We start from the raw sequence: 18126 nt of genomic DNA on the forward strand, positions 1-18126 counted from the left end.
GCTTTCTAGCCCTTTGGGCATAGTTCCAAACTGTTCTCCAGAATGGTTGGACCAATTGAAAAAATCCACTATTAGTATCTGGTAGTTCATTAGTATGCCTATTTTTCCTCATCCCCTCCAGCATTTGTCATTTCTAATAGATGGGTGGTAGTACCTCAGAGTTGTTTTAATTTGTATTTCTCTAATTAATAGTGATTAGTAGTATTTTTAAGTGACTAAAGATTGCTTTGATATTTCTTCTACTAAAAACTACCTTTGACCTTTTATCAATTGGAAAATGGTTAAATATACTCAGTTCTATACACAGTAAATATTTCAAAAATGAGGTCTTTGTCAGAAAAACAGTGTTAGAAATTTATATTACTTCATTGTCTGGGTAACTTTGAGCATAATGTAGTTTCCCTAGTTATCTCTTTTAATTAGGTCTATTTTTGCTTTTGCTTTGTCTGAGATCACAATTGCTACCCCTGTCTTTTTTTACTTCAGCTAAAGCATATTAGATTCTGTTACAGTCCTTTATTTTAACTGTGTGTTTCTGTTTCAAGTGTGTCTCTTGCAAATGATATATTCTTGGATTTCTGGTTTACTAAAAATAAACTTTCTCTTTTGCTCACCATCACACACTTAAACCACTTAAAATCTTTCATTCTACTCTTATATATTCCATATAGCATTCCCTAACTACAACCATTACAAACTTTTCTTTCTTTTGGGAAGCCTATAACCTTCCTCCATTTAGGGCAAATGACTTATCCTTATGCTTGACTAAGACCAGGCCATGTAAAATGATCTCCCTTAATTCCACTGCTCCCTTCCTCAAAAACGTCTTAACATTATCAGTAACTCTTTCTTCCTTTTCCCTAGTCATGGAAGAAGAATCCTTAATCTTTACCAAGGTCAATCCTTCTATCGGTTCATTTTATACCTCCTGCAGGATTTTTTCTAAACATCTTTTAATCTCTCTTGGGCAACTTTAATTTCCCCCTCTCCACTAACTTGTTCCCTATAAGCACGCTCAAATATTTCTGATCTTTAATCCTCCTACCCAGCCATTGTTCTATCCCTCTTCTTCCCTTCCTGGAAAATGATACCTCTGCTCATCATCTACTTTCTCCTCAGCACTTTGCAATTTGATTTTTATTCCTATGATTCAAATATAACTGCGTTCTTAAAGATAAAAAATCAACTAATCATCATCTAACCGAATTTTCTTTTTTATTCTACATTCTCCTTGGCATTTAATGCTAGAATAATCTCTCTTCCGTTGGTTTTAGAAGTATCATACTTTTCATGGTCCTTTCCTGTCTCCCTAACAACTCTTTCCCTTTCTGACAGTTAATTTGGGTGTCCCCCAACATTCTTTGTTCAGTCTCTCTATATACTCTCCCTTGGCAATTTCATTAACCTTAGTGTCACAAACAATCACAGCTGACTTCCAAGACTATATCGTCATCTCAGACCTCTTTTCTGAGCTGCCATACATCCCATATTACTCCCTTATGCATACTTTGCATTCCATCCAAACTACCATTCTACATACATGCATGTGCTTTCTTACCATTTCTTATTTCTGTACAGATTACTAAAAAAACCTCACTTTCAGTTTCTCTAGAGCAAAAGTTCTCAAAGTATAATCCCAGGTTTGCCTGGGGTGCCTGGACTCTTTAAGGGGGTCTCTGAGGTCAAAACAATTTTGATAATGATACTAAGACATTTCTAATAGAGTAAATATCGATAAATACAACCTATATAAGCAAACACTCTCCGAGGGAATCTTCAATAATTTTTAAGAGTGTAAAAGAGTTCTAAGACCAAAAGATTCTATATTGGCTACACTAATAATATTGAGAAATATTTATCTAAACTAAAAAACTTTCCCAGACTTTTTACTTTGAAAGTATAACGATCAAGAATAAAGACCATTCTTAGAGAAATTGATTTGACAACCAAACCTTTAACAAACAGTACTTCTAGTCTGGTTTAAAAAATTGTCTTCCCCATCCCCTGAATGAATTAGCCTTCAACCCACCTAAGAGTATGTCTTACTATTCAGTGAGGAAAAATGTCCCCTTTCATCATTCAGAAAAGACTGAGATATTGATCACTGAGAGAACATTTTTGAAGAGGTTGAGAGTGAAGTAGAGGCAAATTGAGAAGTTGAAGACAATTTTTTGAGAATGTTAAGTCCAAACTGTATTTTGACATATTTGTCAGGACAAGCACTTATTAAACAACTACCAAGTTGCAGGTTAATTTCTGAGGATACAAAATAAATTCCAATTCTCAATAAGCTCAGAGTCCTAATGGAGAAGATAACATGTAAAAAACTATGGATGAACATACACATATAAATAGGAATGAATCATAGACAGGATAAATTGGAGATAATCAACAAAGGGAAAGCACTAGCATTCAAAGGGATGAGGAAAGGCTTCTTGTAAAAGGTGAAATTTTAGCTGAGACTTGAAGGCAGCCATGGAGGACAAATGTTAGAGATGAGAAGGGAGACAATTCCAGCCATTGGAGACAGCTATTAAAATGCCCAGAATCAGGAGGTAGAAGAACAGTAAGGAAGTCAAGGTCACTGGACCACAAAGCAAGTGTGGGTATGTAGTACAAAAAGAATGGAAAGGTTGGGGTTTGGGGTGTACTTTTAATGTCAAAGAGATGTTTTTATTTAATCCTAGAGGTAACAGGGAGCCACAGGAGTTTATTGCATAGGACAGTAACATGGTTAAACCTCCACTTTAGGAAGATAAATTTGTTAACTGGATGTTAGAAGGATAAACTGAAATGGGGAGAAACTTGAGGAGGGAAGCAAGTTTTTTTTTACTAGGAAAGGAGGTTATTTCTATAGTCCAGGTATGAGGCAATGTGGGCCTGTGTGATGGCAGGGTCATATAGGAGAGATGTCAGGGAGATATAAATATCACGTCAAATCATCTTGGCATAGAGAGAGAAATATTCAAGGATGCTCATTGGGGGAGGGAGGAACAAATCTGTTGAAACATTTTTCTCTCTCAACCAGAAAAAATGTTTAGATTGATTACAATGATAAATTAATTTATAAAATTGTTTCTGGCATTTTATTGCCCCAAACACAAAATACATTCTTAATATTTGGGGGGACCTTTGGAAGGCATTCTCTCACACTGGATTCTGGTTTGCTGTATTTCTACTGACTACTTAAAGCCTTCTACAAATAGCCCTCCGTGATCACCACAAGCAGTAATGACTTCAGATGTCAAGCAGAACTCTGCACTTCTTTCATGTACTTAGCAAGTATTACCCACTACTGAGCAGAGGCAAAAAGAACACAGTCCTAGAGATCTGGGTTTGAGTTCCAGTTCTGCCATTTTTTTAAAAACCCCTGCAATTATTAGTTTATTAATAGCATACAGGATTCAGATGTTCAGTATTCCTCCTGAAATTATACATAAACAAATGCAAAACTGAAAATTAGAATCTGAAAGTCAAAATTGTATAACAAAACAGTACTCTATCACAAAAGCATGTAAAACTATAAGAAAGCTATTTTAAAACACTGGCACTTAAGAGAACCATAATTTCAAAACCACAAAATTGCCAAATTGCCCCCCAAATGGTAAGCAGGTAAGCATATAAATGGCCAGTTTTAACGAATACACTGCTAGCTTTGGTTTTGGAAGGGAAAAAAGATTCGATCAAATCAGGTATTTGGTCTAGATTTTACCTTAATGTCAAATTTTAAGTGTATTTCCCATTAAGGCCTATTTTTTATATACGGTCAAATATTATAATTTAAATATAAACCTTAATGGGAAGATCATGCCTCACTTTATGAATGAGACAATTACAATTTGCTTTGGACCAACAAATCAAATCTAAGTTTACATAGTTATAAATGGTTTTATATATATATAAATAGTTATAAATATAGAATCTCCAATTTCCCAAGGGGCCACTCTCACTGTCAACTCTTCATACTACAAGCCTACTTAGCCTTCTGTAAGTCTGCTGCCAAAGATTCATGTGGGAGTCTTGTTTTTTCAACTCACGCTTTTGAGGTATACTCTCAGCTTTTCTGAAGGATGGGAATTAGAAACACAACTTCAGTTACACAGAAATGAAATTATGAATGTATATTCTCCAGATAAAGATTAGAATATACTCTTCTACTGATGCTTCAAGAACAGAATATTAGTACATTTCATTCAAATAAGTCCATGCTGCAAATTTCTACATTCTCCACTTGGCAAATGTTGTAATTGGATAGAATACTGTACTACATGAAATTTGAGCTTATTAACTGGTGACTTTTGATTTCCAGTTATGGAAGAAAGTTGTTTCTATACAACTTTTATTACTCCATCACAATTATGCAGGGTGTGTAGATCAAAGCTTTTTATTGGCTAACTCTATGAAAAGATAATGAAAACCATAATAATTCATGTGATCCCAAATGAGCATACAAAAACAAAGACGAGCTTCCCCTCAAAAAAAAAGTTATGATTTAAGGGCACCTATGAAAAGGACAACAATATTAATAAAAACTGTATTTCCTTAGAAGCATTCAGAATGTCAACAAAACAGCTGCAACTTTTTTTTTGCTTTTGCAGTTACAGAGTGGTATTCAGTCAACAGAACAATTATTTCATATGATGCATCAAAGACAACTGAAGATGAAAATGAACATCCACAGATAAATAATTTGTGCTGTGCACCAACAAGAACCTGCTTTAAATTTCCATGCTAATTTAAAGCCCCCAAGGTTAGTGGTTATTAAAAATGCCACTAAAGGACAGGGGTGTCTAAAGATACATTTGGTAGTGTGTTCACTATACAAAAAAAGATACTGTACAATTTAAAAACAAATCTTACACAGCCTGACATTTCAATTTTTTTCTAAAAGGAGTGAGTTGTGTATGGGGAGGGGGGGGGTTTAAAAATTTATAGACAAGAAAATACTGCTCTAGAGCCAACTTATTCAATCATCATCTTCATCTTCCTCTTCATCCTCATCCTCATCCTCTTCTTCTTCCTCCTCCTTCTTTTTCTTGCTCTTCTCAGCATTAGCAACTCCTCCCTTTTTATTGACATCAGGTTTTCCTTTAGCCCAGTATGCAGCAATAATCTTTTCATATTTTTCCTTCAGTTTAACTGCCTTCTTTTCATAAGACTACTTGTCATCTGCAGCAGTATTATTCCACATTTATCCCATTTTTTTTTTTTCCACATTTCCAACAGAAAGACCAGGATGCTCTCCTTTGATTTTTAGACAATACTCAGAGCAGAATAAGAAAAATGCCAAAGAAGGCCTCTTCAGTGCATTGGAATCCTCAAACCTTTTTTTTTGTTTGCTTCTCCTTTAGATGGTATGGAGATTTTAATTTCTTTTTCATAATGAACCTTATCAGCTTTTGCCATGTCCTCAAATTTCTCTTTCTCTTTAGCAGATATTATCTTCCACCTTTCTCAGCATTTTTTGGAAAATTCTTAGTTCACAGAAGCATCCAGGTGCTTCTTCTTGTGTTCTTCTCAGCAGGTTTGCATGAAGAAGGCATATGAAGACATTGTCCTCTTGGCTTCTTAGGATCACCTTTGCCCATTCTGATTACTTTCCCGCAGCACCACACAGAGTAGTGCAGTGCCCATCTGGCTTTTACTTGCACCGACGTTGTCTCTATGGAGCTCAAGGTACTTCAATGCTGTGAGAGCACAAGCCAGATGTAGCCTAAGCTTCATCATCAGGGAAAATAAAAGGGGGGGATAATGATACATTCACTACATAAACTCAAAGACTTGTGGGTAAAATACATCAAAATCATTAAAGTGCCATGGTGTTATTAATATTATTATTATTGATTTATATGTCATATGCTCCTTCTAGACCTGGGATACCTAATCTTTTTTGTGTCATGGACCCCTATGGCAATCTAATAAAATCTACAGACTTCTTCTTAGAATAATGTTTTTAAATGCATAAAATGAAATACATCAGATTGCAAAATATTTCAATCGTATTGAAATATAGTATATGAATATTAAAAACAAATTCGAGGACTCTAGATTAAGAAGCCATTTTTTAGATGATAATTTCCATTCCTTAACTTTCTATCTTCCCAAGACCTCTAAACAGAGCTCTGTTAAAAAAATTTGTCCAGAAAAAATATTTGGTGTTGCTGACATGTATTTATTGTAGATACAAATATTACCTGATATATTTTCTTCAAATATAAATTATGCATAAAAGATGCATGCATACTTAGTACAAAGATTATGATAATGTGGAATTGCAAGCATTTCTATATTGACTATATTGCTGAATTGAACACTTCTATGCTTTAGCATAGAATGATCTGTTGTTTTGTCAGTGTGTACTCCCTCCAGTAACAAAGTTTGGAATGCATCTTTGAATTTATCTTCACACTTGTGGCCAACAGATTCACCTTCCAGCAATCATTCTAAAAAAAAATTAATACGCTTTTAAAAATAAAGTGATGACACTTGAAATGACTTTTGTGATCCATCAATACTATGAACTATTTTATTGCATCTGTTTCTGTTCAAAATCTTTGGTATAGTCAACATGGTTGTTGACTTTTCTTTGGAATGAGAAATGGCGAAACAAGAAGTATCTCTGAGGAAGACAGAATAGCGCTGGCTATTGTTGGTTTGTGTGGGAGTTGGCAGAAATGGAGAATGGGCAGGAAGACTGGATTCTAAGATAAGATTCAGAACAAGTGGAAAAAAAGTGTTAGCACTGACACTATCTACGATGATCTCTGGCAAATCATTTGACCACTCTGAATTTTCTCAACTAAAAAATAAGAAGGTAGGAATAAATGACCTCTAAAATCTCTTCCAAGTAGAAATTTTATTATCTTGTGAATAAAAGGAATGATAAGATTTTGTTGTTATCAATGTTGTTGTTTGGAGATGGTGTTTGATCAAGATGTCACTAATAATATCTATAATATTTGATAACATTAAGTCCAACAGTTTTGATTTTTAAAATTATATTTTCTTAAATTTGAACAAAAGTTTTCATTTGTATTTCAGACCAACCACATATGAGGCATTTCCTTTACTATTCATATTATAGATTCAGGATTAAGTTTCAAATACTACCCAGTGATAGTAGACCAGAATTTTAGCATCATAACAGTTGAGTTTCACATTATAAATGTGATTAAAATATTATAAAACCAACCAAATCCTTATTATGTAACATATTTTCTGAAGAAAAACATTAAAACGTATTTTAAAAATCCAGATGTTATGTTTCCTATTGCTCTTTGATATTTCAAGCTTGTTAACAACTTGGCAAAACAGGGAGAAAATTGAAATAGCTGCAAAGGAACTTTTAAGTTCAATAATTGTTAATATTTTATAAGGACATCCCTTACCTTCAAATATTTATTTTATTTTTTAAAGATTTATACCTCATCCATTTAAGGCAACATTCACTTTAAAAGGCAGTTAGAATAAGATATTTAGAGATAAAAAAAGAATAGAGTTCATTTAAGAGAAGAAAAAAATCATCACACAAAACCAATTAATACAAACATACACTGAAATGCACTGTGAGTTCCTCGGCAGTTAAGGCAGAAAGAGAAATAGATCAGAATAAACAATTATCATTTACTTACTAGAGGAAGTATACCAATTCACTTGCATTGAAAAACAATTATTCCCGTAAATGAACTCAGAAACGTATCATGAATCTTTAAAATTCAATGACTAAGATCATAAATAATGTCTTCAAATATAATTTTAAAAGAGACAGAGAAATATTGTTTAAAAAGGAAAGTTCTGGTATCAGTTCTGTAATGAATGTGGAGGAAATAACATTAAATTCTTCAATTATAAAAAACTATCATTTCCTTATTCATATCATAGCATGCAGACTGACTAAAATTCCAAAAGCAAAATGGTTTTACTATGAGAAAGAATGCTTAATTTAATATTTGGATATAATATTTCTTAGGATTTCATCAACAAACTTAAAGTATACACTATCAAACATGATAAATACTCAGCTATTCCTTATAACTGCTCTGGTTGAAAAAAAAACTGCTTTAAAAATGCATTTGGTTCTGTAATCTATAGTACGCTACTAAAACAACAAAAAGATTCAGATTAAATTGAAAAGTTTGACACAAAATTATTGCCTAATAAATGATTATTAGGAGTATTTAAAAGCTTCATCAGTCCTAATGTTTCTCCATGGAAACATTCTCTGCCACAGTGATTTAAGCTTAGCTATTATATTTCCTTGGTTTTGTTCCAGAAGAGGAAGAATGAACTAGACAAATAGCAAAACATGCATTATCTGGTATAACATGTGTGGCCTGGTCTCTAGAGGCTAGATACCCTCTGCCTAGTTCAAATCCACCACATAAAATTTTAGGTCCCGCAATCAGTCATGTGTAACTGAGGGGCTTATCCTTGTGTGATGATGAAGAGTTCTCTGATTGGCTCCTGAACCAGAAAAACTGAAAACTCAGGGGTTGTTGAGCCAAAACTAAGTCTCTATAGAAAAGGGGGGCAACCCACTTTTCTGTCAATTTTTCCTTTGTGGCTGTGAGTTAGGCAGAACTGTTTGAGCTACCTCATTAAAGTTGGGTAAGAGACAGGGAAATTACCCCGTTCCCCACCCAGACATGGCTGTTGCGGCCACTTCTGCTTCTGTGTTTACTTTTTCCTCATGCTGGTGCTCTGCACAAAGGAATACAAAGTGTGATCGCTGAAACCTTGCAAAATATCTTGGGATTTAAAGGCAAGATTTCTTTATTTATGGAGCATGCTTAAATCCAAATCACTCTGGCTCTCATTGGTTGACCAGCAGTAGGTCCCAGCCCAAGCCTTACTTGGTCACTGCATGGAGTCTGATTGCTCAGAGTGAGCATAAATAGCAATTGTTTCTGTTTTGGCCAGAAACCCTGGGGATCTTCACCTCCCAGACTGATTTTTTTTTTTTTTTGACCAGGTAAAAGAGTTCATTCTTTGCCTCATTTTTCCCCAACCTTAATCACTGAATGGGCTTTGACTCAGGAAGACAGAGACCTGGAAAAGGCCTTAGCTTAAAAATTACAAGGTCTCCCAGTGCATGGGGGGCTGGGGGAGGGGGCATCTTCAGTGGTTCTGATCTATATCTTGTTACTGGACCCATATGACTCTGGAGAAGAGAGTGAGGCTGGTGACTTTGCACAGCCCTGCCTCACTTAAATCTAATTCACTTACAAATCATGACATCTTCTTCCTGATGTCAGGGTCCTTTTCAGGAACAAAGGACAAAACAACAACATATAGTATACAAATATACACATGCATGCATGCATGTATAATATATATGCATAATATATACACATGTACATACACATATGTATAGACCATGCATACAGCATACACATATACATGTGTGTATAATATATAAAGATAATGCATAGATATGGGGGTGTGTATATATGTGTGTGTGTGTGTGTGTGTGTGTGTGTGTGTGTGTGTGTGTGTGTATGGCAGTTAAGTGGTAAAGGATATAGAGTGCAGGCCCTCAAGTCAAGAAGACCTGAGTTCAAATATGGGCTCAGACACTAATTAGCTGTGTGACACTGGGTAAGTCACTTAACTTCTGTTTGCCTTCACACACTGGAAAAAGAGATGGCAAACCACTTCAGCATCTTTGCCAAGAGAATCCCACAAACAGTACTGAAATGCTACCATTCAGGTCATGAAGAGTCAGACATGACTGATCAATTGAACAATAACAACATATACACATATGTATCTGTGGGTATATATCAATATAAGTACTTATAAATATATATGAACCAGCTATGTTGTTCTATGCTATCTCTATAACCCAGTGGAGAAGATATGTGGCTTACAACAATTAGGAAACAGGATAAGAATTAACAAAATCTCACTCGCAGCTAAATATAGATTTGAGTTACAAGAGATGTGTCACCGATATTTTAGATAAATTACAAATTGATTACTCTTAAAAGAAGAGGCAGCTTGGTCCAGAGGAAAGAATCTTGGACTGGACTGAGTATTAGAAAGTTTGCGTTGATGTCTAATTGCCAACATTTCGTGATTGTGAGTGCTTGAGCAAAACATTCATCACTCTGAGACTCAGTTTCTTATCTAGAAAATGATGAGATTGAATTAGATGATGTTTAATTATGGGGGCAGCTAGGTAGCACAGCGGATAGAGCACCAGTGCAGGAGTCAGGAGCTCCTGAGTTCAAATCTCACCTCAGACACTTGACACTCACTAGCTGAGTGACCTTGGGCAAGTCACTTAACCCCAGTTGCCTCATCCTGGGTCATCTCCAGTCATCCTGATGAATATCTGGTCACTGAATTCATATGGTTCTGAAGGAGAAGTGAGGCTGGTGACCTGCACAGCCCTTCCTCACTCAAAACAGTCAAGTACAAGTCATATCATTATTTCTCTGATGGCATAGTCTTCTTTAGCAACAAAGGATGAAAACACATCTAATTATAGACTTTTAGAAGAAGAGATATATGTCTGTGTCCCCCCAAAAATTCAGCACAAGGGGGTTACCCAACATCCTAGGGATCAATTAGTCCCTATAATTTTATAGATAAGGAAATAAGGCAATAAAACATGTCTGCTTATGCTAAGCAACTCTTGTCTATGTATCTGTGGCCTCTCAAAAGTTTTTCACAAGGAAGCTACCTAACAACTTACTCGAGGTAGAGGTCTAAATTACTTTTTCTGATATCATAAGGATGGTTAAAGAATTAATTCTATACTTATTTTAAAGCACTGCTGCATTATTCTTTTACCCTTCATACTATCTACTTAAAGTATCCTGTTATATCCTGTTATATCCACATCACTGCAAGGAAGAAAGGGAAGTAATAACGATGGCTTTTAAATTTTCAATTTGGTCATTAAAATGATATGCAGGGCTAAAACTATTATCTATTCCTTCAGCCTCAATGCTAATATTTTTGAAGGAATGTTCCATTTTTTTTAAAGTGTCGAGCAAAACATTCCCTTACAGGGTATCTGTATGTTAATAACGATAATGTGGACACCCTGACAACTACCAAGGATTTAATGGAGTCTTAAACTATGTAGAGAAATATTTTTAAAGGATCATCCTACCTAATCTCTAAAAGTGAACTGCATACAAGAAGATGAGGATCAGCATATGATCTTTATACAAACAAAAAAGCAGACAAAAATCTTTGAATTCAGATACAAAATGTAATTTACATTAATAGCATGATTATGGATTGTGATAAAGTGGAATAGTTATTTTGATAAATAAAGCATATAACATAACAACATAATCTGTAGTTATATAATATACATATGTTGTGATTTTTAAAAGGAGCTTATGGTTTCATTGGTATTAAAAGTTGCTGATAAGGAGCTTCTTCTACCAAAGCAGCACTTTCTCCACCACTTTTAGTCTCAGAGGATTACTTGGGTTATTAAGAGATTAAGTGACTTTCTCAGGGTCACACAGTCACTATATGGCAGATTCTCAGGATAGTACCTATTTTACGCTATGTTGCTTCTCATAAGGATACAATTTAAAAAGCAAAACAAAGATATTTCTATTCCCTTTCTTCCAATGTTTTAACTTCTGATATAATTTGTATTACCTTGAGATGGTGTGATATGGATCATGAAAGTGACAAAATGGTTCTTTTCTCTGAGTGTGTATTGGCTGTTGTTTAGTCATTTCTGACTCTTCATGCCCCCATATGGGATTTTCTGTGAACCCAGTGGTTCTTGGCAAAGATACTGGAGTGGTTTTCCATTCCCTTCTCCAGATCATTTTACAGATGAGGAAACTGAGGCAAATAGGGTTAAGTCACTGACCCAAGGTCACATAGCTAGCAAATGTCTGAGGCCAAATTTGAATTCAGGAAGATGAGCTTTTCTGACTCCAAGCCCACTGTTCTATCCATCGCACCACTTAGCTGCCACTCTGAATGTGTAGGAAACACCAATGTGAAACCACTAGATAACATATGACTTCTGTTTGTTCTTGAGGTGAAACATGTATTTGCTATATTTTCATTTCTCATAGGCCTAAGTCTTACAACTACAATGAATAGACTCGACAATATTCACAATGAGGAAAACTTTTTTTTTTTTTGGTGAGTTCAAACATTTAAAATGTGACAAAAGAAAATAAACAGGTCAAAAAAAATTCATCATCATAAATACAGAGCTCCGCTCAATCAAGATCTGAGGAAGAATACGAATCTGACAGCAGTGACTTCAGGGAGAGAAGTCAGAAGCCAGGTGAATGAGAGAAGCCTCACCTCCCGGAGCTCCTCTTTTCTGGACCCAGATGGAAAAAGCATCCATGTATGAGATCTGGGAGACAGGAATGTCTGCTAAAGCCTCTTGCCACATAGGCTGGACTAGTTCTTTCCTTAAAAAGTACTAAAACAATGATGAAATATTGAACCACTCCCTGGCTCAGGGTACTAAAGAATCTGCCTTTGATGTAAATTCTGGATCACATGCATGCAGAAGGGTAAGAGGAGCCTCCTTCCTGCTGCTTGATTAGCCTCAGGATGGCAGGGGCAGTACCAAGGCAAGGGAGCCAGACATCTTTGCTCAACATCCATCATCTGTCAAGGCAAAGTGAATCTCCTTTTGTTAATTATGAGATATTCCATTCATTTCATTCTAATATTGAGCCCAAATAACCAGAGGACCAGTCCAAGTCAAAACCTTCTTCTAATATATATGCTGAACTTGAGCCTTAATGACTTGTGTTACAATTTGTTTATTTTTAGGAAATCCATCATTCAAAATCACTGGTGTTAAATGGGAATACTGAGCATTTCAAATGCAGTCACTTATTAAAAGTGTAAGCCTCTAGGCTAACTGCACTCTTAAAACAAATTTCTTGATAAAGTCATTCCCATATGTAATAATGAGTAGTAAATTATGGAGTAAATTATCATTGGTGTGCCCACTTTTATTATTTTTAATGTTTGCTTTTTTAATTCTAGAAAGTAGGGCACTCAGACTCAATATTAGCTTAACTTAAACATTATCACAATTATAGTCTGAAAAAAAATGTGACCTTTAAACACGTAATAGCTTGAGCATATTTGAAAACAGAACAAACTGTCAAAGCTCTGCCTTTGGAGCTCTGGCAGCAGAGGAAGTGCCTTTTGGAAATAGTATTTCCACTTCTTGGAAGCATGAATTTGGAACCTTTTGCAAGATTCACTTGCCAGATTAATTATAGTTTAGACTACTTTAACTAATTAATTTCATTTATAATATCATAAAAAGTACATATATGCTCATTCGAAATAATTCATATTCCAATTAAGTATTGATTTAAAGTAAAATAAATTATTGACAATGAATTATTACAATCACCAATGTGGGTTTTTCCAGTTTTTAGGTCCTGAAAATTTTCTACCATTGGTAATTAAACTGATTTTAACCAAAAAAGAAATCTTACACATGATCTATACATGAGTAATAGGGGAAAATGTATAAATAAGTCTTCTTTGATCATCAACAAATGTACTAAAAGAAAGTTGACCCACCTCATTCGGGCACATGTGTTGGCTTTTAGAGGCAGCTAGGTGCACAGTGGATAAAGTGCTCAGCCTAGAGTCATGCAGATCTGAGTTCAAATTTAGACTGAAATACTTATGATCTATATGACCCTAGGCAAGTCACTTCACCCCATTTGCCCCAGCTTTCTTATCTATAAAATGAGCTAGAGAAGGAAATAGCAAACCCTTTCAGTACTTGTGCCAAGAAAATGCCAAATGGGGTCATGAAGACTCAGACAAAACTTAAATGATGAAAGAGCAATAACAACTCTTCTTTTAGTGTCAAAATTCCACTAATAACATAAATAAGACTTTTATCTAGATTCTTGGGCAGTGTTACACATGGGTGGGTGTGATGATGTGCATAGGATACATATTTTGTTCTGAAACTGTGATTTCTCATTTTAGACTTCTAGTCTAAAGAAGAAAAAAGATGCTTAATACAGTGAGAGGTTAATTGACTTGTCAGAGCAACATAAGCGGTTAAGTGTCTTAGATGGAACTTGAAATGAGGTCATCATGACTACAAGGCCGTACCTCTACTGACAGAAATATGGTTTATCATTATATTATTTAAAAAAAACATGAACTACCTATATTTATTATAGATAAAGTACTTAGTACCATGCCTTTTGAACCACATGAAATCTCTTTCTCTGTAAGAGGAAATGCGAATATAAGAGATTTTGAAAAAGGCTTGTTTTCTTTTAAAAAGTCCCTGCAGTCCTCCCTTGTAAATATAGCAGTATTAATAGTATTTCCCTTAAAGCACTTTATGTTTTTCCCCCTTTTTAATAGCTAGAAGTTAAATTCAGAATACATCTCTCAAGCTGATATTATCAGTACAAGACCAAGTGTGACTTATTCTACTTCAGTTCCAAAGTAGTCAAGAATAAAGGGTAGAGGGGCCAAAAATAACCCAAATAGCTTGGCAAAGAAATATCTGAGTTAACACTTCTTCGTAAAAGTCACAGAAAGCTTAATAAGAAGTACTTAATTACGTGGAATAGGTTTTAAAAGGAAAGATAAAATGTAGTACGTGATGTTATTCACAGCAGTCTTAAGCAGACCTATCCTAGTTTGACTGTTGACCACTGGTGCAATGTCGCTCATTTTACTTCCTGCTATTAACATACTAATTTTAAATAGATAAATACATCTTGAGCAAAAAATAAAGCTATAGGAGAAAGAGGGGAGAATACCAAATAACCAAAACACAGGGGCTAAAAAATTGCATTTGTCAGCACTTCATATATTTAGCTAAATGTTACATTTTATACCAGTACACCATGACCACTTAATAAATCACCTGCTACAGAGGGCTACAATTATCTCCTAAGGCTATTAACCATCTATAATATCCATAATACACAGGCTAGCTTTAAGGAATGTGATTAGTAAAGTGCTAACTAGATATGCTTCAGTTCAACTAATAAAATTTTTTGTGTGTGTGTGTGTGTGTGTGTGTGTGTGTGTACATGTACACACACATCATGGGGCAGCTAGGTGATGCTATAATGTGCAGAGTGCCAGGCCAGGAGTCAGAAGACTCATCTGCCTGAGTTCAAATCTAGCTTCAGACACTTACTAACTCTGTGACCCTGGGAAAATTACTTAATCCTGTTTGCCTTAGTTTTCTCATCTGTAAAACGAGCTAGGGAAGGAAATGGCAAACCCTAGTAGTGCCTTTGCTAGAAGATCCCAAATGGGGAAGAAACCAAACAATTACAAACAATAACGTGTATATAACACAACCTTGGGAGGATATAAATGAAACATACAACATTCCACTTTGGCATACTGAAACCCAAATCATTCCTCCTCTTATTAATGAGTTTCCCTTCTCATGAAAATAGCCCTATGAACTTCATTTATGCTCTTCTCCTAGTTCATTTACACTTGTATATTTTATTCTAGACAGACATTGCTGTGCATATAGCACAGCCCTGTATATTATGCATGAATTGTGCTCTTATCCCACCTAAGTTGAAAGTCCCATGAGGACAATGACCACATCCAAATTATCGTTTTATGACTCCCCAGGATCTAATAGCCCAGCGTTTACTGAAGGAATTCATGAATCATTCAAAAAAGCCCTCCTTAATATTTGGCCTGTGCAAAGAAATAGCCCACACAAAGGGAAAGCAAGTTATTGTGGTCCAGAAGAAAGGATGTTGCATTTGGAATCAGAAGACCTGGGTTTGAAGCCTGACCTTGCCGCTAACTACTATTTGAACTGTCTTAGGAAGATTCTGAGGATCACCTGGCAGGATAAAGTTCCAGATACTGAAGTCCTTGCTCAAGCATTCAAATTATGCTTCAGAGAGCACAACTCCGACGGGCTGGCCACGTTGTTTGAATGCAGAATGTACACTTGGCAAAAAGACTATTTTATGGAGAACTCACATGGGGCAGGCAATCACATGGTGGTCAGAAAAAGCGATACAAGGACACTCTCAAGGTCTCTTTCAATAACTTTGGATTTGACTATGCAACATGGAAGACACTGGCACAGGACTGCCCAAACTGGCGTGCCCACATCAGAAAGGGTGCTGTGCTCTATGAGCAAAGCAGAACTGCGTCAGCACAAAGTAAATGTAGTTTGTACAAATTTGGAGTATTCACTCCAAAAATTCATATGAACTACCTGTGCCCAACCTGTGATAGAGCATTCCAAGCTCGTATGAGTCTGATCAGTGACAGTCGGACACACTGACACGACTTTATCATGGTGATGTCATTTTGGTCCTATTCAAGAACAAAGGACAACAACCAACTAATCAACTAACCAACCCATGTGATCTCTGGCAAAACACAACCTGTTTGGAATTCAGCTTCGTAATCTTCAGAATCAAAGCATTAGCCTAAACGTCAGAGGTCTTTCCTACAGCTCTAAATCTACAGAAGAAAATAAAGGTGAAGTTGTGAACTAGATCTTTAATGACATATCATGTGGTCTCCATTACATACAGGCAAAAGGGAAGTGGGCAGATAAACTTTTAGTACATGCCTAGTAAAAGCAGTAAACCACCACTCCAGAAATTCACATTGACTATGTAGTACAAGCTCCTAGTATTTGGTTTTCCTCTACCTGGGTGACTACTTGACCTATGATCTGCATACCCACCTCACAGCTGGTTACTAATGATTCAGGATTGATTGTACTTTACATCTGCTACTAAACTTCTTGCCTTGTCTTGTTTCTATGAAGTTAAATAGAATCTATAATAATTTGAAAGTTACTATGAACTCTGACACCCAACACATTATTTTAGTGCATATTAATAAACCACTTACAGGAGGCCAAGAAATATTTAATATTACTTGGATAGTCTGATATAACTGAGATGATTTATAGGATGAATATGGTTCCTTTATGAAATGAGATTCTATATCAAAAATAAAAAATAAACAAAAGAAAAATAACCACTACAGAGGGGAAAAGCTTCTGATCACAGGACAGGGAAATTATAAGATCAATGTTGTGTGCGCTGTGTGATTGATGACGGATCTCTGTTCTAGAGCAAGTCATGTCTACTCTTCATTGAATACTGAAAAGCATGCCAGTATAAGAACTAAGAAAAATTCTGTTTTTCTTTGGAACAGGAGATAATGTTCAAAGCATTATATTATGAAAACATTCTAAAAAACAAAGCAGTCACCTCATAGAGAATTCTTTGTGCATCGCATGAAATGTCATCATTTCAGAGAGATAATCCATTGTCCTCTGTTGGTTGTTGAGAAAGGTGACAAAAAAAGCATTTGGAAGACAAATGAATGATAATGTATCAATCCTATGGCTCTTTGTACAAAAATAATATATCCTAACAATAAGAAGGCCAAAGCTCACTGAAATCACATTCCACAGTAACCCAAATAAATTGAGTAAATGGAATTCTAGCTAATAGAATGGCATATATGAAAGAAATAGAGAAATAAGTTTTTATACATGTTTCCTATACACACTGAAAATTCACTGTCCTTATGCTGAGATAACAGAGAAAGACAAGTGATAGCATACATAATAGCAGGTGGAAGAGGGAAAATGTGTAACTCTACCAACTACTTTCAGGGACAGAATTCATTGACAGTATGATGAAGGAGAGGTTTTTGGCCTCTAGCACAGCTGCTATATATGATCTGTGGAATGTAAATCTATACTGCTGTGGTTCTGTTTGATTGGCTCTTACCAGATGTCTCTAGGTAACATGGAGAAGTAACGAAGCACTAGATTTCATCGGCAAGGGCAGAAAGAGCCATTACTATCAGCTAGAGAAATGTTTTATGCAAACTACCAAGGACAAAGAGGAAAGGTCAAGGAACAAGTGTCTTCAAGAGCACCATGATCTGTAGGAGGGTGAGGAATGTCACTGCCATACCAGGGCAAGGGGCTCAAGGAAGAAGAACATGGAGAAGTCAGATGGAGACAAGACCTTCTTAGGAAAAGAACTTGCTTCATGGCTTAAGATTCTAGGGTAAGAAAACTGAACGTAAATTTGTCCTCATGTTCACCCTGGCCATTTTATTCCCTGACTCTTTTTGCTCCATCCCCTAAACCCACCC

The 18126-nt window shown here is 35.7% G+C and overlaps 1 protein-coding gene and 1 pseudogene across 3 annotated transcripts in view; both read right to left on the reverse strand.

Moving 5' to 3' along the window:
* Positions 1–18126, reverse strand: part of SDK1 (sidekick cell adhesion molecule 1) — a 1143865-nt gene that overhangs the window by 825860 nt on the left and 299879 nt on the right. The gene's annotated exons all lie outside the window — the stretch shown is intronic.
* On the reverse strand, positions 1361–9306 carry LOC140497117 (high mobility group protein B1 pseudogene; annotated as a pseudogene).

This window comes from Notamacropus eugenii, chromosome 3, assembly GCF_028372415.1.
Source record: "Notamacropus eugenii isolate mMacEug1 chromosome 3, mMacEug1.pri_v2, whole genome shotgun sequence".
Taxonomy (NCBI): Eukaryota; Metazoa; Chordata; class Mammalia; order Diprotodontia; family Macropodidae; genus Notamacropus; species Notamacropus eugenii.